Source organism: Ovis aries, chromosome 13 (genome assembly GCF_016772045.2).
Source record: "Ovis aries strain OAR_USU_Benz2616 breed Rambouillet chromosome 13, ARS-UI_Ramb_v3.0, whole genome shotgun sequence".
NCBI classification, from domain to species: Eukaryota; Metazoa; Chordata; class Mammalia; order Artiodactyla; family Bovidae; genus Ovis; species Ovis aries.
In genome coordinates, this window is record NC_056066.1 from 10,254,834 (window position 1) to 10,277,144 (window position 22,311).

Genomic DNA, 22,311 nt, shown 5'->3' on the forward strand with positions numbered 1-22,311 from the left:
CCAAACGGGACACGGGCGGGAGCAAACCCTGCAGAGTCCCTCCCTGCTCCATCCCTACCGGCACACACGCACACATACATGTACACACGTGTGCACATGTGAACATTTGAGAGCACTTACACTTCAGTGAACATTGTAAGCAAAGCGAGAAATGGATGATGAGTTTTAAGGAGAAAGGTGAGGAGTCGGGAGAGCTGGGCCTGCCCATTTAAATCTGGGGACGGGTAAGGAGCCAAGGTTCCTGGTGAATTAGATATACCAGAACTGCAGAGCAAAGGAGGGGACTGAGTTTCACAATCTACTCATTTACATCTTCGCACATCTTCCTAACAGACCATCAGAGAGTGACCAGCCAGTACTATATGCAGTGATACAGAAGAATCTCATAAATGGAATCTCAAGCTAAAGACAGAAAACACAAATGGGAAATGAATATTCCTTTTGAGTGTAAAAAAATCTAAAAAGGGTGGGGGTGGGGAAGTCACCACAGTGAGGGACCAGTGACTGGAAGGAGACAAGCAGGGACTTCTGGAGGCTGGTCATGGCCTCTTTCTCGTTCTGGGTGCTGCTTATGAAAATGCAACACTTATCTGCATGAAACAACCACAAAAAGCTGATCTTGTCCCTCCCCTGCTTCAAGGGATTTCTTGGCTGGCCACTGGAATAAGGACAGATTTCAAATATCCAATTCTCTCCATTGATACTTCTCCATGAAGCCTTCCTTGATTTCCACTTTTGGTAATAACTCAGTTATAACAGGGACTTCATCACACGGCTACATGTCTGACCTTTGGGTGTGTTTCTCCAGTTAGATCATAAGTGTCTCTAGGGCAGCAAATGGTCTTATTTATCTTCTGGGTTTGGGTGCCCAGAACAGTACCTGGCATGCAGCAGACCCTCTATAGACAATGCCTGACAAACCCATGGATGAACACGTGAGTGAAAACCTTCCTCATCCCTTAGAGCCTCGGTCATCTTGGTGCCAGCAGCTTGGGGCCCAAGGTGAGAGGTGCAGGGGTTAGAATTTAGCTTCCTATGACCATGGATCCCTCTCTTTGACTTGTCACTCACCCCAATCCAGTGTCTGGCCCCACCACCCCACTGAAGGATCTCTAGCTTCAGTCAACTGTGACCTCATAAATGACAAATCCAATTGGGACTTTTTTTCAGGCTTCACTGCGGGGGCTCACTCTCAGGCATCTGAGGTTGAGCATGTCCTTTTCTGAGAACACCTTTCTCTCCTCCTCCCTGACAGTCTCTCCTGGCCTCTCCATCTTCACTCCCAAGCCTTCAAGCCTAAGGCCTCTCCCACCCCGACAGTCACACACCCACCTCCACTCACCCCTGTCTCTCAGCTCTGGGACACTGAGGTCCCACCTTCTACGGGAGAGCACTTCCTGGGTGCCCCACAGACATCCAAAATCCAATACCTGACACTGAATTTAGTGTTTTTCTCTTCTAAACCTGTTCTTTCTCTTTTGTCAAGACCCTGATTGGAGAGAATGGCATCACCTTCCACCTCTACCGAGCTGTAAACCCTCACCTTTCCTGGCAAATCAGCTCTACGTCCTACATGGTTCCTGCTACACATCTCACTACCTATTAACTCTTCTTCACCTTCACGATTATGACTTTAGTTCTGGTCCCTGCCCAGAATTTTGCAATAAATGTGTTATCTATCTCCACTTCTAGCCTTCATCCTGGGACAGCGGGATCGTCCCGAAATGCAAATCGGATCACATCACTTCTCTGCTTAAAATCCTTGCAGGGCCTGCCCTTACCTACAGAGTCATTCCAAAGTCCTTAGCATGGCCTGCAGAGGCCACCTGTGATCTGGCCTGGCCTGTGATTTCCCCTCTAGCTTTTTCTAGCACCACACTGCACTTTCTCCTCAGCATCTGAGATCGTACTCCTCCTAACAACCCAGAATGCCTGGGGCTGCCTCTGCCCCTTTGTTCTTGCGCTGAGTACTCCACAGCTGGCTGGAACGCCACGCTGCTGACTCTTGACCTGAGTGTCTCCCAGCTGAGCCCCTACCTCCCCACCTGCCAGGTTCCACAGCTTCCTCAAGCCTCCACTGCCTTGGCAGACCTGCCACCTGTTCCCCTGCACTGAGTCGCAGTGCATCGAGCTTCGCTATCTGAACCTTGGGGCCACGGTGATGTTTTATTTGTGTTGCAGTGACCAGCACAAGGGTCTGACACAGGCCTTTAGTGAAATACCCGGGGAATGTCCTCACTGAATGAATTACTCACAACTTTGTCTCTGGAGTTCACATGGAGGCCGAGAGAAACAGTCCAGAAGAGCGTATCCAAAGTCTAAATACATGGGAAAACCTTATGCAACATGAAGACCTCTATAGTGGAGAACCACAGTGTTTGCCTGCCTCTCGGCAACAGCCCCTCAGCTGTCCTTGGGGAATCCACTTCCCTTCACTGCATACAGTACGAAGGGCTCTCAGAGGTGGGTCAACCAGACTCCTGGCAATGTGAAACGTGAATGGATCTTCAGTTCAGTTCACTTCAGTCACTCAGCCGTGTCCGACTCTTTGCAACCCCACGAATCACAGCATGTTAGGCCTCCCTGTCCATCACCAACTCCCGGAGTTTACCCAGACTCATATCCATCGAGTCGGTGATGCCATCCAGACATCTCATCCTCTGTTGTCCCCTTCTCCTCCTGCCCCCAATCCCTCCCAGCATCAGGGTCTTTTCCAATGAGTCAACTCTTCGCATGAAGTGGCCAAAGTATTGGAGTTTCCACTTCAGCATCAGTCCTTCCAATGAACACCTGGGACTGATCTCCTTTAGGATGGACTGGTTGGATCTCCTTGCAGTCCAAGGGACTTACAAGAGTCTTCTCCAACACCACAGTTCAAAAGCATCAATTCTCCAGCACTCAGCTTTCTTCACAGTCCAACTCTCACATCCATACCTGACCACTGGAAAAACCATAGTCTTGACTAGATGGACCTTTGTTGGCAAAGTAATGTCTCTGCTTTTTAATATGCTATCTAGGTTGGTCATAACTTTCCTTCCAAGGAGTAAGCATCTTTTAATCCTTAGTACAGCTTTTAAGATGAGTTGTTTTGATATGTAATCATTAGCTCTGGGCTTAAAGAAAATAACATCCTATGTGACTAAGACTAAAGAATGTAGGGGGGAAAAAAAGAGTGTTTGTTCTTTTCTCCACCTTAAGAGCCCTGGACCCCTTTCTCCTTCTTGAGGGCCCTGGACCCCTTCTTCCTTGAGGGCCCAGGACTCCTTATCAACCTACCTAAGAATTAGCTCTCTCATCGGTTCCCGTCCTTTTGAAGATATGGCTGGTCAGATTCTCCTCCTGTTTTGTGAGCACCCCCATCCCTCTGACAAAGTGCATTGCTCCCTTCATGGCACCAAAGACAGATTTCTCCTGCTTGTGCTTAAAGAGCCTTTTTAGATTTAACAAAGCATGAGCTTGTTTTCTATTCCTGGCCCCACTTCGGCAGCTGCTTTCCTAGAAGTCCTCACTCAGGCGATTTACCTGTTGGCTGCCTTCTTCTGGAGCACCTGCTCCTCAACTCTTCTTGCCGCCCCTGCTTCCAAGACTGACCTGGCTGTGATATGAACAGAAGAATTGTTTGAAAAGCAGAGGCTCTGATCCTTAAAGATGAGGACAGTCTTTGCGGTTTCCTCCAGGCAGAGGGGCTGCCTGGTTGGGCCAGAGTGAGTGGGAAGGAAAGACTGGTGTAGGGGTTGGAAGCAGGGAACGGGTGGAGAGAGCTGAGAGTGGGAGAGTCACAAAAGTGGACAAAGTGGCCAGAGGAGGAAAGCGTTTACACTGCCATCCAGGGCCAAGACTGAGCGTTATGGATTTTGCTTGAGGACATCCTGATCAGCTGCTTTTATTTTCCCAAGTGGGAAGATTGACTGATGGTTATTGGTCCAAATGGAAAAAGAGCATCCTAGCTTCTAATACTGGTTTTCCAAAATCTCATCTGCAGAGCAGTTGTGTGGAACTCACAGTGCATTTTCTCACTGTTCAGTTCAGTTCAATTGCTCAGTCACGTCCAACTCTTTGCGATCCCATGGACTTCAGCATGCCAGGCTTCCCTGTCCATCACCAACTCCTGGAGTTGACTCAAACTCATCTCCATTGACTTGGTGATGCCATCTAACCATCTCATCCTCTGTCATCCCTTTCTCCTCCTGCCTTTAATCTTTCCCAACATCAGGGTCTTTTCAAATGGGTCAACTCTTCACATCAGGTGGCCAAAGTATTGGAGTTTCAGCTTCAGCATCAGTCCTTCCAGTGAATATTCAGGACTGATTTCCTTTAGGATGGACTGGTTGGATCTCTCACTGAAACAGTGTAATAAAAGTTGACCATAAGATCCAAGTTAGGCTGGGCTGCTCTGTGTGTGGAGTCATTTACGCTTATGACCATCCCTGACTCTACTGAGCTCAGGAATCAGATGCAGGCTGTGGAAAGATAAGAGGGACATGGAGCGTGACCTGGTGCCCACTCATGGCCAACTCCCCTGGTAAGGAGGATGGAGTTGTGAGCAGAGTCAGAAAGCCCAGGGTGCAGGGCTGGATGCTCTGAGGATCAGGGGCGTGTTTCTGCCTTCTTCTGGTACCAACACTGCTATTTCCTTGGGGCATCACCTTCCCCCAACCTCAGTCCATGTGTAGTAGGTGGAACAGGTTCCACCCCCATTCAGCATCCTGGCTGAGCATGTGATGCTGGCCTAACCAATAAGAGAAGACCCTGATGTGGCTTGTGAACCAATTAGAGCCCATGAAGGGCTCAATTCCAGGACTTCCCTTCAGTTCAGTTCAGTTCAGTCGCTCAGTCATGTCCTACTCTTTGTGAACCCCATGAATCACAGCATGCCAGACCTCCCTGTCCATCGCCAACTCCTGAAGTTTACTCAGACTCATGTCCATAGAGTTGGTGATGCCATCTAGCCATCTCATCCTCTGTCGTCCCCTTCTCCTCCTGTCCCCAGTCCCTCCCAGCATCAGGGTCTTCTCCAATGAGTCAACTCTTTGCAAGAGGTGGCCAAAGTATTGGAGTTTCAGAATTATTAAAAAAGGAAACTGTTTCAGCTGGAGTTGCCTGGGGACTCCATCTGGTCTGAAGAGGAAGCTTCCAGGAGGATGGAGCCTACCCTGGGACAAGTTGGGCTTAGGAGTGAAAAGGAGACTGAATCCTGATGACATCATTTGAGCCCCTGCAGTCGTCACCTCTTCTGGAATGTATGATTATGCCGTTTTAGCCGGAACAGCTTTTCTTCTCCAAACCTTCCCAACACAACTGCCACAATCACAGAGGCCCCCCTTTCTCCTTCTCCTGAATGTCAGTGGCACTTCCTGCCTGGAGTTCCCAACTTAAAATGATCACTTAAGTACCTTAAGCTCAATCAGATGCTACCAGAAGGCAAAAATTAGCAAAATAAAGTTACTGTCCTCAGTTCACAGCCTGGTAAAAGGGAGAGAACAAATAGAGCTGGTTGTTAAAGAAACTGAAGCACAGAGAGGTAAAGAAACCTGTCCAAGGACACACAGCTAGTAAATGCTGGAGTTTGTACTCAAGCCGAGATGTTGTGATTTCAGAGACTGGCACCTGTGACTGCTTCTCTTTCTGAACTGTGAGCTATTATTATAGTCATTTTCCTCTTTGGCTTTCCTCTTGGAGAAAGCTGTGAGTTGGGAAATCTTTGCCCAGAGGCACACACAAAAACTCTTGTTGAGGATGGGGATGGAAGGGTCTCTCCCTAGCCTGAGGCTCTGCTGTGGTATCTGGAGGCCATTGTTCTGCTGGTAAGAACAGCAGTCTTGCTTTGTCTTTACCAAGCTCAGCCTTAGGAAGCATCACTACAAACAAAGCTAGTGGAGGTGATAGAATTCAAGCTGAGCTTTTTCAAATCGTAAAAGATGATGCTATTAAGGTGCTGCACCTAATATGCCTGAAAATTTGGAAAACTGAACAGTGGCCACAGGACTGGCAAAGGTCAGTTTTCATTCCAATTCCAAACAAAGGCAATGCCAAAGAATGTTCAAACTACTGCACATTTGCACTCATCTCACACACTAGCAAAGTAATGCTCAAAATTCTACAAGCCAGGCTTCAATAGTACATGAATTATGAACATCCAGATGTTCAAGCTGTATTTAGGAAAGGCAGAGGAACCAAAGATGAAACTGCCAACATCTGTTGGATCCTAGAAAAAGCGAGAAAGTTCCAGAATAACATCTACTTCTGCTTTCTTGACTATGCCAAAGCCTTTGACTGTGTGGATAACAACAAACTGTGGAAAATTCTTAAAGAGATGGGAATACCAGACCACCTGACCTGCCTCCTGAGAAATCTGTATGCAGGTCAAGAAGCAACAGTTAGAACTGGACACGGAACAATGAACTCGTTCAAAATTGGGAAAGGAGTATGTGAAGGCTGTATATTCTCACCCTGCTTATTTAACTTATATGCAGAGTACACCATGCGAAATGCCGGGCTGGATGAAGCACAAGTTGGAGTCAATATTACTGGGAGAAATATCAATAACCTCAGATATGCAGATGACACCACCCTTATGGCAGAAAGCAAAAAGGAACTGAAGAGCCTCTTGATAAAAGTGAAAGAGGAGAGTGAAAAAGTTGGCTTAAAACTTGACTTTCAAAAAATGAAGATCATGGCATCTGGTCCCATCACTCCATGGCAAATAGATGAGGAAACAATGGAAATAGTGACAGACTTTATTTTCTTGGGCTCCAAAATCACTGCAGATGGTGACTGCAGCCATGAAATGAAAAGATACTTGCTCCTTGGAAGAAAAGCTATGACCAACCTAGACAGCATATTAAAAAGCAGAGACATTACTTTGCCAACAAAGGTCCATCTAGTCAAAGCTATGGTTTTTCCAGTAGTCATGTATGTTGGACTATAAAGAAAGCTGAGCACCGAAGAATTGATGCTTTTGAACTGTGGTGTTGGAAAAGACTCTTGAGAGCCTCTTGGACTGCAAGGAGATCCAACTAGTCCATCCTAAAGGAGATCAGCCCTGGGTGTTCATTGGAAGGACTGATGCTGAAGGCGAAACTCCAATACTTTGGCCACCTCACGTGAAGAGTTGACTCTTTGGAAAAGTCCTGATGCTGGGAGGGATTGAAGGAAGGAGGAAAAGGGGATGGCAGAGGATGAGATGGTTGGTTGGCATCACCAACTCGATGGACATGAGTTTGAGGAAGCTCCAGGAGTTGGTAATGGACAGGGAACCCTGGCATGCTGAAGTCCATGGGATCGCAAAGAGATGGATACGACTGAGCGACTGAACTGACTGAAGTTCAGGTAAGTAGGAAGAGTGTTCTTTGTGACCTGCACTCCAGCTCCTCCCTCAGCCCAGGAGGGTTCTCCGAGTAGCTGGGAGAAATCTTAGTTATTGATTCCAGTTCGTTTGTCACCATAGCAGTTACAGTCATCCTTTCAAATCTGCGAGTTTCATATCTGTGGATTCAACCAACCATGGGTTGAAAATATTTGGAAACAAAATTCCAGAAAGTTCCAAACAGCAAAACCTGAATTTGCCATGTGCTGGCAACTATTTACATAATATTTACATTGTATTAGGTATTATAAGTAATCTAAAGATGACTTGAAGTACAGATGAGGGGCACTTCTCTGGTCATCCAGTGGCTAAAACTCCATGATCCCAGGGCAGGGGGCCTAGGTTCGATCCCTGGTCAGGGAACCAGATCCCACATGCTACAACTAAAGATTGCCCGTGCTGCAACTAAAAATGGTAATAAATTTTTAAAATCCTGCATGTCACAATGAACATACACTAAGACCTGGCGCAGCCAAATAGATAAATACTTTTTAAAATAAAAATGAAGTATAGGGGAGGATGTGTATAGAGGTTATATACAAATACTGCACCATTCCCTGTAAGGGCCATGAGCATTCATGGATTTTGAATGGCCATGGATTTTGGTATCTGCAGGGTCCTGGAACCAATACCCTATGGACACCAAGGGACAACTGTACTTAAAATTCCATTTCTTCTCTGCCATTTTCAGTAAACTCACTCCAGCAATGTCTTTGTCCTACCTTCCCTCCAATGTGTCACCTTCAGACTTAATACAGCAGAGACTGTAGGTGTTAGCAGGGTGGTGACGAGGGGGAAACCTCTCAGGAAATCCCACGTGGGCAGAAACCTTGGGACAAGCACCCTCTGAAGATTTCATTACTGAGGCTGAGGAAAAAGCAGCCAATCCTGAATTATGCCTGTTTCAAAGCTGGCCCATATCTCTAGTGCCTTGACCTCAATAAAAAAAGAAAAATTGAAACAACGTCCTTTGGAGAATGCCAGTAAATCATTTCAGCCTTGTGCAGGCTAAGAAGCCAATTCTCTGATCTCTGTATAGAAGCTGTTTCTCTACTATCTCAACAAGTTCTTTTGTCTAGACCCTTGCTACTCAAAGTGTGGTCTGTGACCAGCAACAGCAGCGTTCCCTGAAAGTGTATTAGAAACACACTCTCCTCCCTAGTCCCAGATCTACTGAATCGAAATCTACACTTTGCAGGAAACTTGGGGTGCACATTTAAGTCTGAGAAGCATCAGTCAAGCCAAGTGATGCTCAATCTTTGGTAGGTGTTAGAAGTCCCAAGAGGACTTGTTGAAACCCAGCTTTCTGAGCACATGGCAGGAACCCCTTGCCTAGTAGTGGAGAGACTCATCCCAGGCTGGGATTGCAGAGATGAATTCTCTTGGAAACCAGCTAACACCTAACATCCTTGTCATCTGTGTCAAACACAGCTGTCCACCTTTATTTCTCTCTGCCCACACTGTTCTGGCATATACTCCAACCACATGCCCATTGCCCCTGTCCCAGCTGACCCTTCCATGAAACCTCAAGAGCACCGTGAGGGTACACGGAGCATCATCCCTGAATGTTCCTTCCACCTCTGGCCTTACCGAGCCCTCGTGGCTCAGCCCCAGGTCAGACACTCCCTGAATGCTTTCATTTTTATCATTGCTTCTCCCTTTTGTGCGACTCTTACACTTCAAGGCTGCTTGGGTATGGTTTCCTACTGCCCCTCAGACCCCTCTACCTTCCCGCGATCCTTTTCCATCCTCTGAGCCTTTGGCCACTGCCTCCTTTCTTCTGGGTGACAGCATCAGCAATGTTCTTCACCCAACCCTGCCCTACCTATCCATTTTCCACTATATGATAAAATGAGAAGGTTGCCTGATTGCCTCTGTTGTCTTAAGGATAAACATCTAGCTCCTTACTGTGGCCAGAGTATTAAGATTTGCAGCCTAGGCCTCATTTCCTGCTTCCTGGTGGCTCAGATGGTAAAGTGTCTGCCTGCAATGTGGGAGACCTGGGCTTGATCCTCAGGTCAGGAAGATCCCCTGGAGAAGGAAATGGCAACCCACTCCAGTACTCTTGCCTGGAAAATTCCACGGATGAAAGAGCCTAGAGGTAACACAGTCCATGGGATCGCAGAGTCGCACACCATTGAGCAACTTCACTTCCTCATCTCTTGCATCACTGCTCTCTTTCTATGCTCCAGCCATTCTACAAAGCCTCTGCCCAGAACCATTCACACTCTCTCCCTCCCTTTCACTGACTTATCCCAAGTGTTGCGTCTTCTAGGAAATCCTTTCTGATCCCCTGGTTCTGGTGGGTTGTCCTTGATACACATATCCAGAGAGCCAGGTATGTTTCTCCTCTGCCCTGCTGATAGCACGGTTTGCCTGGTTGCCTTTCAGTTGTCTGCTCTCTGCCCATACACAGGGCGGGGCTCATGGCTCATTCTCTTTGCACCGCTTAAGGATTGTTAAGTGGCAAGTTACGGAAACCACTCGAACAGTGCTTTAAACAGACTGGGAGGTTTGTTTTTCTCACATAACAAGAAGTCTAGAGGTCCTTCTCAGCAATTTGATGACGCTGCCAACGACTGATCCTTTCAAGGTTCTTGTTCCAGTGTCTTTGGTGTAGTCTTTGTCCCGCATGTTCATCTCAGGGTCCCAAGGTGGCTCTTCCTCTCCAGCCCCGCATCTACTCTCCAGAGATGGGAGAGGAGGAAGAGCAAAGGAGCCCATAGTTTGAGCCAGCCCCTCCCAGCTGCAAGGAGGGCTGGGACATGCGGTTTGTAACCAGACAGGCTGCTGCCCTGAACAAAATCAGCGTTTTCTTTTTTTTTTTCCCAAAGGAAACATATTATTTATTTATTTATTTATTTATTTATTTTTGGAAAGGTACATGGAATTTATTATTATTTTATTTATTTTATATATATATATATTTTATTTTACTTTACAATACTGTATTGGTTTTGCCATACATCAACATGAATCTGCCACGGGTGTACACGTGTTCCCAATCCTGAACCCCCACCCACCTCCCTCCCCATACCATCTCTCTGGATCATCCCAGTGCACCAGCCCCAAGCATCCTGCATCCTGCATCGGACATAGACTGGCGATTCGTTTCTTATATGATATTATTCATGTTTCAATGCCATTCTCCCAAATCATCCCACCCTCGCCCTCTCCCACAGAGTCCAAGAGACTCTTCTATACATCTGTGTCTCTTTTGTTGTCTCACATACAGGGTTATCGTTACCATCTTTCTAAATTCCATATATATGTGTTAGTATACTGTATTGGTGTTTTTCTTTCTGGCTTACTTCACTCTGTATAATCAGCTCCAGTTTCATCCACCTCATTAGAACTGATTCAAATGTATCCTTTTTAACGGCTGAGTAATACTCCATTGTGTATATGTACCACAGCTTTCTTATCCATTCATCTGCTGTTGGACATCTAGGTTGCTTCCATGTCCTGGCTATTATAAACAGTGCTGCAATCAACATTGGGGTACATGTGTCTCTTTCGATTCTGGTTTCCTTGGTGTGTATGCCCAGCAGTGGGATTGCTGGGTCATAAGGCAGTTCTATTTCCAGTTTTTTAAGGAATCTCCACACTGTTCTCCATAGTGGCTGTATTAGTTTGCATTCCCACCAACAGTGTAAGAGGGTTCCCTTTTCTCCACATCCTCTCCAGCATTTATTGCTTGTAGACTTTTGGATCGCAGCCATTCTGACTGGTGTGACATGGTACCTCATTGTGGTTTTGATTTGCATTTCTCTAATAATGAGTGATGTTAAGCATCTTTTCATGTGCTTGTTAGCCATCTGTATGTCTTCTTTGGAGAAATGTCTATTTAGTTCTTTGGCCCATTTTTTGATAGTGAAGTGAAGTCGCTCAGTTGTGTCCGACTCTTTGTGACCCCATGGACTGTAGCCTACCAGGCTCCTCCCTCCATGGGATTCTCCAGGCAAGAGTACTGGAGTGGGTTGCCATTTCCTTCTCCAGGGATTTTTTGATTGGGTCACTTATTTTTCTGGAATTGAGCTGCAGTTGCTTGTATAGGAGAATGGATATCGAGAGGCCACTGTTGGTGTCTTCCATATCCTAGAATCCTCAGAACTTAACAGAACCACCGAAGGGTAGGGCTTAATAAATAGTGGTTGGTGCTGGTGAGGACAGCTGTTGACGCACCCTGCATTGACCCAGAGGGAGACCTCACACACACTGTCTCCAGGGACTTCCCTCCAGGTTTACGGCCTCACATCTCTCAAGTTCTTCCCTCGGTCCTGGGTACTCCCATGGTGCCCTTCATGGAGCAGCCCTGAGGCTTGATGGAATCTTAGACCAGCGTGATTTTCCCAAAATACCTCAGAGCTCTAGGCTCTGAGGTATTCATCCTACAGGCTGAAACAGTTTTTACTATGAGAAAATTTGAAAATGCAAATGTGCAAAAAACAAAACAAAACAAAACAAAGACTTCTGCAAAGCAAACAACATTTTGAGGTAGAGTCTTCTAATTTTTTTTTATATTTAAATATCATAAAAAAAATTTGGAATATACACTATATACTATTTACACTATATACGCTAGCGAGCTAGCCCTGGTGGGTCAGATGGTAAAGAATCTGCCTGCAATGCAGAAGATCTGGGTTCGATCCCTGGGTTGGGAAGATCTTCTGGAGAAGGGAATGGCAACCCATTCCAGTATGTTGCCTGGAGAATCCCATGGACAGAGGAGCCTGGAGGGGTGTAATCCATGAGGTTACAAAGAGTCGGACACAACTGAGTGACTAAGCACACACACATTATACATACACTATATACTAATGTAATTTCTCGATTTACTTTATCATAAACATCTTTCCATGCCAATTAACAAGTGTTGCCTGTAATTTTAAGTGTTGCTACCTTGGATTCCTTGTTTATGCTTGATCTTCACTTTGCACCCACAACTCCATGGATCAGACCTCAAGGTTTAAGTTGGATATGTTGGCTTGGGTCCTGTGAGAAACGGACGCCAGGATAGAATGAAAAGACTGAGAAGTTTCCTGGGGGAAATGCTTGCAAAGAATAACAGGAAGAGGAGACATCAGTAGGTGGCGAGAGCCTTCAGAGCATCTGCCTGAGTCCTGGGAAGGGAGGGAGAGAAACAGAGTGGGGTGGGGTAAGGGGAGCCTCAGACTGCACTCCAGCTCTGAGAAAGTCACAGCCAGACCACTGGGGAGCCTCAGAGAGAGAGCTGTTCATGGCGTGACCCCTGGCAAAAATGACCCGGCTCAAGTCCCCCCGCCACGTTTCATCATGGCCTCAGCGTGGATGCTGAGTGATCTGAAGCTGCAGCAGCTGGAGGCTCTCAGCCAGTGACATTCCTCTCAGCAGGTTCTCTTAGAAAATTCCTGGATGCCTTTGGCGTGCGCTCAGAGATTCAGTTATCTCCAGCAGAGTACGAAGATGGAGCATGACTTCCTTAGTGTAGAATAATGAGCTAGCCACCCAATGCCCAGAAAAGCAGCACTTCTGCTAGGACACATGTCAAGGAAGGCGTCCCCCTTACCCACACCATGCTGGCAGCAGTCAGGGATCTTATTGGTTTTATAGGGTTGCCTCTAGATGGGCTGTTTGCCTAGCTGATGATAGAGAAGGCAGGCAATAATTAGGAGATAACTAAGCCCATATGTGGGCTTCCCAGGTGGCTCAGTGGTAAAGAATCTGCCTGCAATGAAAGAGACTTGGGTTCTATCCCTGGGTCAGGAAGATACCCCTGAAGGAGGAAATGGCAACATACTCCAGTAGTCCTGTCTGAGAAATTCCATGGACTGAGGAGTCTGGTAGGCTACAGTCCATGGGGTTGCAAAAAGTCAGACGCAACTTAGTGACTGAACACAGCACAAGCCCATGGTGTACAGTACAAAGAATCAAGTGCTTGTTCAGACGGTAACTCTCTCGGATCACTGTGGGAATGCACTCTGGGTCCCGCGTGATGCCATCAACCTGACAGCCTATACTGATCTCTGAAGATCGACTGTGACTATTTGAAGCATGCTGGCCAGCTGCTACAGCCCCGCCTGGGAGAGAGGTTATATTTTAACTGTTTCAGAACGCTTCAGTTCTCCCTCTAATCCAAGGACTGAAAACTCAAATTTCTACAGGGGGTTCTTCTCCAGAAGCTGTACCTGGTACAAGAAATTTGGTGCATTTACTTTGTGCCTGCGTACGCTCAAGGGAGGGAGGGAGGGGAAAGGACAGAGCGAGGGAAGAAGCTGAACCGGAACATGGCCTCAGCTGCGGTGGGCACTCAGCCTGGTGCCAGCGGGAACGCTGGAGCAGCCGTATATCACACAGTTGGTCCCAGCTTGAGACAGGGAAGCAGAGGAGGGTGGAGTAGTGTGCGCCTCTTGCACACCTGTGTCAGTCCATCACTAGCTAGGAGAGCACCTAGTGGGGAAGGACACACAGCTTCTCAGGAGGCAGCCCCCGTTTAGTGAGAAGAGTGACCCGGAGGAGGGAAGAGCTGTGAACAGTAGTATTCACGGACGATGGGATACTGGCCTGGGGCGGAGCCAGCGTCTACTGCACGTGTTGGAATGAGGCATACCTGCAGCTTTAAGAAAGGGGAGAGGCAGGGGGCTTTCCCGGAGGTCCAGTGGTTAAGAACACTCCTTCCAGTGCAGGGGACGTGAGTTCGGTCAATGGCTAGGGAACTAGAGCCCAAATGCCACGACTAGGAGGAAGTCCACATAACAACGAAAGATCCCGTGGGCCACAGCTAAAAATAAATACTTTTAAAAATGAAAGAAAGAAAAGAGAGAGGCAGGTTCTGTGGCAAACAGAGAATACAGGTTCTGTCTGAAAGAGTCACCTGGACCCCTGCCTCAGCCAATTACAGCTGGCTCAGCATTGCCAGTTATCTGATGAGGGCACCAGAAAGTCTGGACTATTAAATGTTTAGCAAACACTGGGAAGGCAAACCAAACCCTGTGTGGGTCTCCAGTGGTCCATTTTCTTGGACTCACGCATGCTCAGCACAGCAGAGCCCCTAGCTTGAGCATGCATGCTTCATATCAGGGCTGAGGTCAAACACAGGTTAGTGACCGTGGTTAGAACTCAGTTCTTCTACAAGCAGTGGAAAACCAAAAATAACAATGGTTTAAACAAAATAGAAAGTTTAAAGAAAAATGAAAGTGAAAGAGGAAAGTAAAAAAGTTGGCTTAAAACTCAACATTCAGAAAACTAAAATCATGGCACTTGGTCTCATCACCTCTTGGCAAATAGATGCGGTAACCATGGAAACAGTGAGAGACTTTATTTTCTTGGGCTCCAAAAATCACTGAAGATGGTGACTGAAGCCATGAAATTAAAAGATGGTTGCTTCTTGGAAGAAAAGCTATGACCAACCTAGAGAGCATGTTAAAAAGCAGAGACATTACTTTACCAACAAAGGTCCATCTACTCAAAGCTATGGTTTTTCTAGTAGTCATGTATGGATGTGAGAGTTGGACTATAAAGAAAACTGAGCACTAAAGAACTGATGCTTTTGAACTGTGGTGTTGGAGAAGACTCTTGCGAGTCCCTTGGACTGCAAGGAGATCCAACCAGTCAATCCTAAAAGAAATCAGTCCTGAAGGACTGATGCTGAAGGTGAAACTCCAATACTGTGGCCACCTGATGGGAAGAACTGACTCATTGAAAAAGACCCTGATGCTGGGAAAGACTGAAGGCAGGAGGAGAAAGGAATGACACAGGATGAGATGGTTGGATGGCATCACCAACTCGATGGACACGAGTTTGAGTAAGCTCCGGGGATTAGTGACGGACAGGGAAGCCTGGCAATGCTGCAGTCCACGGGGCATGACTGAGTGACTGAACTGAACTGAAAAGAGAACAGAAGTTTCTTTCCCCTCTGTCTCTAATGTAAATGGAGTCTAGAGATGAGTTACTCAGTGCTGGCAGGGCAGCTCCATAATGTTCAGGAACCCAGGCTATTTCTACTGTGTGCTCTGCCATTTTAATTTTTTTTACTGTTTAATTTATTTATTTTAGTTGGAGGCTAATTACTTTACAATATTGTAGTGGGTTTTGCCATACACTGACATGAATCAGCCATGGGTTTACATGTGTTCCCCATCCTGAACCCCCCTCCCACCTCCCTCCCCATACCATCCCTCTGGGTCATCCCAGTGCACCAGCCCTGAGCACCCTGTCTCATGCATTGAACCTGGACTGGTGATCTGTTTCACATATGATAATATACATGTTTCAATGCTATTCTCTCAGATCATCCTGCCCTTGCCCTCTCCCACAGAGTCCAAGAGACTCTTCTATACATCTGTGCCTTTTTTGTTGTCTCACATACAGGGTTATTGTTACCATCTTTCTAAATTCCATATATATGTGGGTTAGTATACTGTAATGGTGTTTTTCTTTCTGGCTTACTTCACTCTGTATCATCAGCTCCAGTTTCACCCACCTCATTAGAACTGATTCAAATGTACTCTTTTTAATGGCTGAGTAATATTCCATTGTGTATATATACCACAGCTTTCTTATCCATTCCTCTGCTGATGGACATCTAGGTTGCTTCCATGTCCTGGCTATACTCTGCCATTTTTAAAGCACAGCTCATTTCTTGTGATCTGAAACTGGGCTGCCCAGCATAATAGCCACATCACAGTCTTAACTCACATTTTAGGAAACTTAGTATGATGAAAAAATGTAGTATTAAAATTTAACTTGCCTGCTTCTACATTTGTTTATTTATTTGGCTGTTCCAGGTCTTAATTGTAGCACTCATGCGCTTTAGCTGCAGCACGTGGGATCCAGTTCCCTGACCAGGGGCTGAACCCAGGCCCGCTGCATTTGGAGCATGGAGTCTTAGCCACTGGATCACCAGGGAGGTTCTCTTTCTACTTTTAAAAATGTGGCTCCTAGAAAGTTTAAACTGTGTGTGTGGCATTCACGTGCAGCCTGCCCTGTATTTCTGCTGGACAGCACTGCTCTTAGATGACAGCTGGAGCTCTGCCCTTGTTCTCGCCAGCAGGAAGGGGAAAAGGCAAACAATGGCAGGCCCTGCCCCTGAGGAGCCTCCCTGGACATCGCACGCAGTAGTTTCACTTATATCCTATTGCTTAGAACTTAGTCACAAAACTACAACTGAGTGACTAAGCAACAACATCAAAGTACAAAGGCGGCTGAGAAACGCGCTATGCAATCTGGGCAAGAGCCGCTGTTCCCACTTGGCTTCCCACCAAGCAGTGGCATGAATTTGCTTTTTCACTGACCCACCCACCCAACTACACTTACTCAGCAAATATTTATTGGTCCCTGCTTTGCGCTGGACAATGTACCACACATCAGGTGTGCTGGGGCAGGCAAGGGCCCGCATGCCTGAGGGGTTTCCATTTAATGGGCATGGGCAACCTTGTGACATGAATGAGAGCTCTGAACTATCAGTTTTACAGGTGAAGGGTGGACATGTAAAGGAGAGACAAAGGCTTCTTGAGAGAACCAGAAACTACTCATCCAGGAGGCAGCGCTTGAACTGAGTGTGGGCCGCCACGTGGAGTGAGCTGTGTCCCGGGCTGCAGAGCTGGTGTGCAGCTCTCCCTGGTTTACGGGAGAATGAGGCTTGAGAGGCCAGGCAGGTTCCCCCTCTTCCTCCTTCCCAAGGTAAACAGAGCTGAGCCTTGAATTACTTCTGGCCTCGGGCCGAGGGGACGGAGGCGTCTGGAGGGTGTCCCTTCTTTCTTTACTTTTCTCCACGTGACCAATATGTTTTTTCTTTCCCTGTAAGCGTCTGGTGTTAAATACAGCTTAGGTGAGCACGTCCATGTGGGTGGGTTAAAGAAAGAGATCTGAAGCAGGAACACATTGATCTGCTCTGCTCAGTGCCCGCAGGATTCCCATCACCAACTTTGATCTTCACTTTCCTCTCTCCCATCTCCTTTCCTTCCTCCCTCCCCCTCAACCCCATCAACTAGAAAACTTAGGCATAGAATCAGGCTGGGGTCCTGACCATCATTTCACTGATCTGGGAGGGGTCAGCCCAAAAGATCTTTCTCCCTGCCTGACCCTCCGGAGACCACCCACGCTGCCACAGTCCTCACCCCATCCTCAGCTTTCATCCTTTACCGCAAATGAGAGGTGGTAACTCCATTCCTCCCTGAGCTGGTGTGAAGTAGGACCTTTAAGCTGGGGTTAGCCTCCCTTTCCATCTTTCACTAAAGCACAAAAAAAAATCCCTTTTAATTCCTGGGTCAATAGACAACATTAGGATTTTTCAAATGTCCCATTTGTAGGAAAGCCAGGGGAAGCAACAATGGCCAAGAGCAAAACAAGGACATCTAGGCATGAACTAAGGTGGAGAAAGCAGGTCTGAGCCTGGCCTCAGTTAGACCCACAGGGCACTGAGGATGGAGCAAGACAGAGCCTCACTCTGAGCTACCAGGGAGAACTGGGTGGAGATCCAGCATCAGACTGCCTGGGCTCCTGGCCTTCTTTCACCTGACCCCAGGCAAGTTGTTAAACCCTTTTTGTTTGTTTCCTTATCTATAAATCGAGAACCCACTTCAGTTCAGTTCAGTTTAGTCGCTCAGTCATGTCCAACTCTTTGCGATCCCATGGACTGCAGCAAGCCAGTCTATCACCAACTCTCAGAGCTTGCTCAAACTCATGTTCATCGAATCGGTGAGGCCATCCAACCATCTGTTCCTCTGTCATCCCCTTCTCCTGCCTTCAATCTTTCCCAGCATCAGGGTCTTTTCCGATGAGTCAGTTCTTTGCATCAGATGGCCAAAGTATTGGAGTTTCAGCTTCAGCATCAGTCTTTTCAATGAACACCCAGGACTGATCTCCTTTAGGATGGACTGGTTGCATCTCCTTGCAGTCCAAGGGACTCTCAAGAGTCTTCTTCAACAACACAGTTCAAAAGCATCAATTCTTCCGTGCTCAGCTTCCTTTATAGTCCAACTCTCACAACCATACATGACTACTGGAAAAACCGTAGTTTTGACTAGATGGACCTTTGTTGGCAAAGTAATATCTCTGCTTTTTAATATGGTGTCTAAGTTGGTATAGCTTTTCTTCCAAGGAGCTGCTGCTGCTGCTGCTGCTGCGTCGCCTCAGCCGTGTCCGACTCTGTGCAACCTCATAGACGGCACCCTGCCAGGCTCCCCTGTCCCTGGGATTCTCCAGGCAAGAATACTGGAGTGGGTTGCCATTTCCTTCTCCAATGCATGAAAGTGAAAAGTGAAAGTGAAGTCGCTCAGTCATGTCCGACTCTTAGCAACCCCATGGACTGCAGCCCACCAGGCTCCTCCCTCCATGGGATTTTCCAGGCAAGAGTACTGGAGTGGGGTGCCATTGCCTTCTCCATCCAAAGAGCAAGCATCTTTTAATTTTATGCCTGCAGTCACTATCTGCAGTGATTTTGGAGCCCCCCACCCACTCAAATGAAGTGTGTCAGTTTCCATTGTTTCCCCATCTATTTGCTGTGAAGTGATCGGACCAGAAGCCATGATCATAGTTTTCTGAATGTTGAAATTTAAGTCAACTTTTTCACTCTCCTCTTTCACTTTCATCAAGAGGCTCTTCAGTTCCTCTTCGCTTTCGGCCATAAGGGTGGTGTCATCTGCATATCTGAGGTTATTGATATTTTCCCCAGCAATCTTGATTGCAGCTTGTGCTTCTTCCAGCCCAGCATTTCTCATGATGTGCTCTGCATAGAAGTTAAATAAGCAGGGTGACAATATACAGCCTCGACATACTCCTTTCCCAAGTTTGAAACAGTTCTTTGTTCCATATCTGGTTGTTGCTTCTTAACCCACATACAGATTTCTCAGGAGGCAGGTAAGGTGTTCTGGAATTCCCATTTCTTTGAGAATTTTCCACAGTTTGTTGTTATCCACACAGTCAAAGGTTTTGGCATAGTCAAGAAAGCAGAAGTAGATGCTATTCTGGAACTCTCTTGCTTTTTCTAGGATCCAGCGGATGTTGGCAATTTGACCTCTGGTTCCTCTGCCTTTCCTAAATACAGCTTGAACATTAGAAAGTTCACAGTTCACATATTGCTGAACCCTGGCTTGGAGAATTTTGAGCATTACCTCGCTAGCATGTGAGATGAGTGCTACTGTGCGGTAGTTTGAACATTCTTTGACATTGTCTTTGTTTGCAATTGGAATGAAAACTGACCTTTCCCAGTCCTATGGCCACTGCTGCGCTTTACAAATTTGCTGGCATGTTGAGTGCAGAGTTCCAAAGAATAGCAAGGAGAGAGAAGAAAGCATTCCTCAGTGATCAGTGCAAAGAAATAGAGGAAAACAATCCAGTGGGAAAGACTAGAGATCTCTTCAAGAAAATTAGAGATACAAGGGGATATTTCATCCAAAGATGGGGTCAGTAAAGGACAGAAATGGTAGGGACCTAACAGAAGCAGAAGATATTAAGAAGAGGTGGCAAGAATACACAGAAGAACTTTACAAAAAAGGTCTTCACGACCAAGATAATCACGATGGTGTGATCACTCACCTAGAGCCAGACATCCTGGAATGTGAAGTCAAGTGGGCCTTAAGAAGCATCAGTACGAACAAAGCTAGTGGAGGTCATGGAATTCCAGTTGAGCTGTTTCAAATTCTTAAAGATGATGCTGTGAAAGTGCTGCACTCAATATGCCAGCAAATTTGGAAAACTCAGCAGTGGCCACAAGACTGGAAAAGGTCAGTTTTCATTCCAATCCCAAAGAAAGGCAATGCCAAAGAATGCTCAAACTACTGCACAATTGCAGTCATCTCGCACGCTACAAAAGTAATGCTCAAAATTCTCCAAGTCAGGCTTCAGCAATATGTGAACCATGAACTTCAGATGTTCAAGCTGGTTTTAGAAAAGACAGAGGAACCAGAGATCAAATTGCCAACATCCATTGGATCATTGAAAAAGCAAGAGAGTTCCAGAAAAACATCTATTTCTGCTTTATTGACTATGCCAAAGCCTTTGACTGTGTGGATCACAATAAACTGGAAAATTCTGAAAGAGATGGGAATACCAGACCACCTGACCTGCCTCTTGAGAAACCTATATGCAGGTCAGGAAGCAACAGTTAGAACTGGACATGGAACAGCAGACTGGTTCTAAAGAGGAAAAGGAGTGTGTCAAGGCTGTATATTGTCACCCTGCTTATTTAACTTCTATGCAGAGCACATCATGAGAAATGCTGGGCTGGAAGAAGCACAAGCTGCAATCAAGATTGCCGGGAGAAATATCAATCACCTCAGATATGCAGATGACACCACCCTTATGGCAGAAAATGAGGAAGAACTAAAGAGCCTCTTGATGAAAGTGAAAGAAGAGAGTGAAAAAGTTGGCTTAAAGCTCAACATTCAGAAAATGAAGATCATGGCATCCGGTCCCATCACTTCATGGCAAATAGATGGGGAAACAGTGGACACAGTGGCTGACTTTATTTTTCTGGGCTCCAAAATCACTGCAGATGGTGATTGCAGCCATGAAATTAAAAGATGCTTACTCCTTGGAAGGAAAGTTATGACCAACCTAGATAACATATTCAAAAGCAGAGACATTACTTTGCCAACAAAGGTCCTTCTAGTCAAGGTCATGGTTTTTCCAGTGGTCATGTATGGATGTGAGAGTTGGACTATAAAGAAGGCTGAGTGCTGAAGAATTGATGCTTTTGAACTGTGGTGTTGGATAAGACTCTTGAGAGAGTCCCTTGGACTGCAAGGAGATCCAAACAATCCATCCTAAAGGAAATCAGTCCTGGGTGTTCATTGGAGGGACTGATGTTGAAGCTGAAACTCCAATACTTTGGCCACCTGATGAGAATAGCTGACTCATTTGAAAAGACCCTGATGCTGGGAAAGATTGAGGGTAGGAGGAGAAGAGGATAACAGAGGATGAGATGGCTGGATGGTATCAGTGACTTGATGGACATGAGTTTGAGTGGACTCTGGGTGTTGGTGATGGACAGGGAAGCCTGGCGTGCTGTGGTTCATGGGATTGCAAAGAGCCGGACACGACTGAGCGACTGAACTGAACTGAAGTGAGTGCAGCACTTTCACAGCATTATCTTTTAGGGTTTGAAATAGCTCAACCATAATTCCATGACCTCCAGTAGCTTTGTTCATAGTGATGCTTCCTAAGATCCACTTGACTTCATATTCCAGGATGTCTGGCTCTAGGTGAGTGATCACACCATTCTGGTTAGGCTGAATCACAAGGTGGAATCAAGGTTGCTGGAAGAAATATCAACAACCTCAGATGTGCAGATATACCTTTCTAATGGCAGAAAGTGAAGAGGAACTAAAGAGTCTCTTGATAAAAGTGAAAGAGCGTGAAAAAGCTGCCTTGAAACTCAGCATTCAAAAAACTAAGGTCATGGCATATGGTCCCATCACTTTATGGAAAATAGAAGAGGAAAAAGTGAAACAGTGACAGATTTTACTTTCCTTGGGCTCTAAAATCACTGGGAATGGTGACTGCAGCCATGAAATTGGAAGATGCTTGCTTCTTGGAAGGAAAGCTATGACAAATGTAGACAGCATATTAAAAAGCAGAGACATCAGTTTGCCAACAAAGGTCCATCTAGTCAAAGCTATGGTTTTTCCAGTAGTCATGTATGGATGTGAGAGTTGGACCACAAAGAAGGCTGGGTGCCAAAGAACTGATGCTTTCAAACTGTGGTGCTGGAGAACTCTTGAGAGTCCCTTGGACTGCAAGGAGATCAAACCAGTCAATCTTAAAGGAAATCAGTTCTGAATATTCATTGGAAGGATGATGCTGAGGTCAAAGCTCCAAAACTTGGGCCACCTGATGCAAAGAGCCGACTCATTGGAAAAGACCCTGATGGTGGGGAAGGTTGAAGGCAAAAGGAGAAGGGGCGGCAGAGCATAAAATGGCTAGATAACATCACTGATTCAGTGGACATGAATTTGAACAAACTG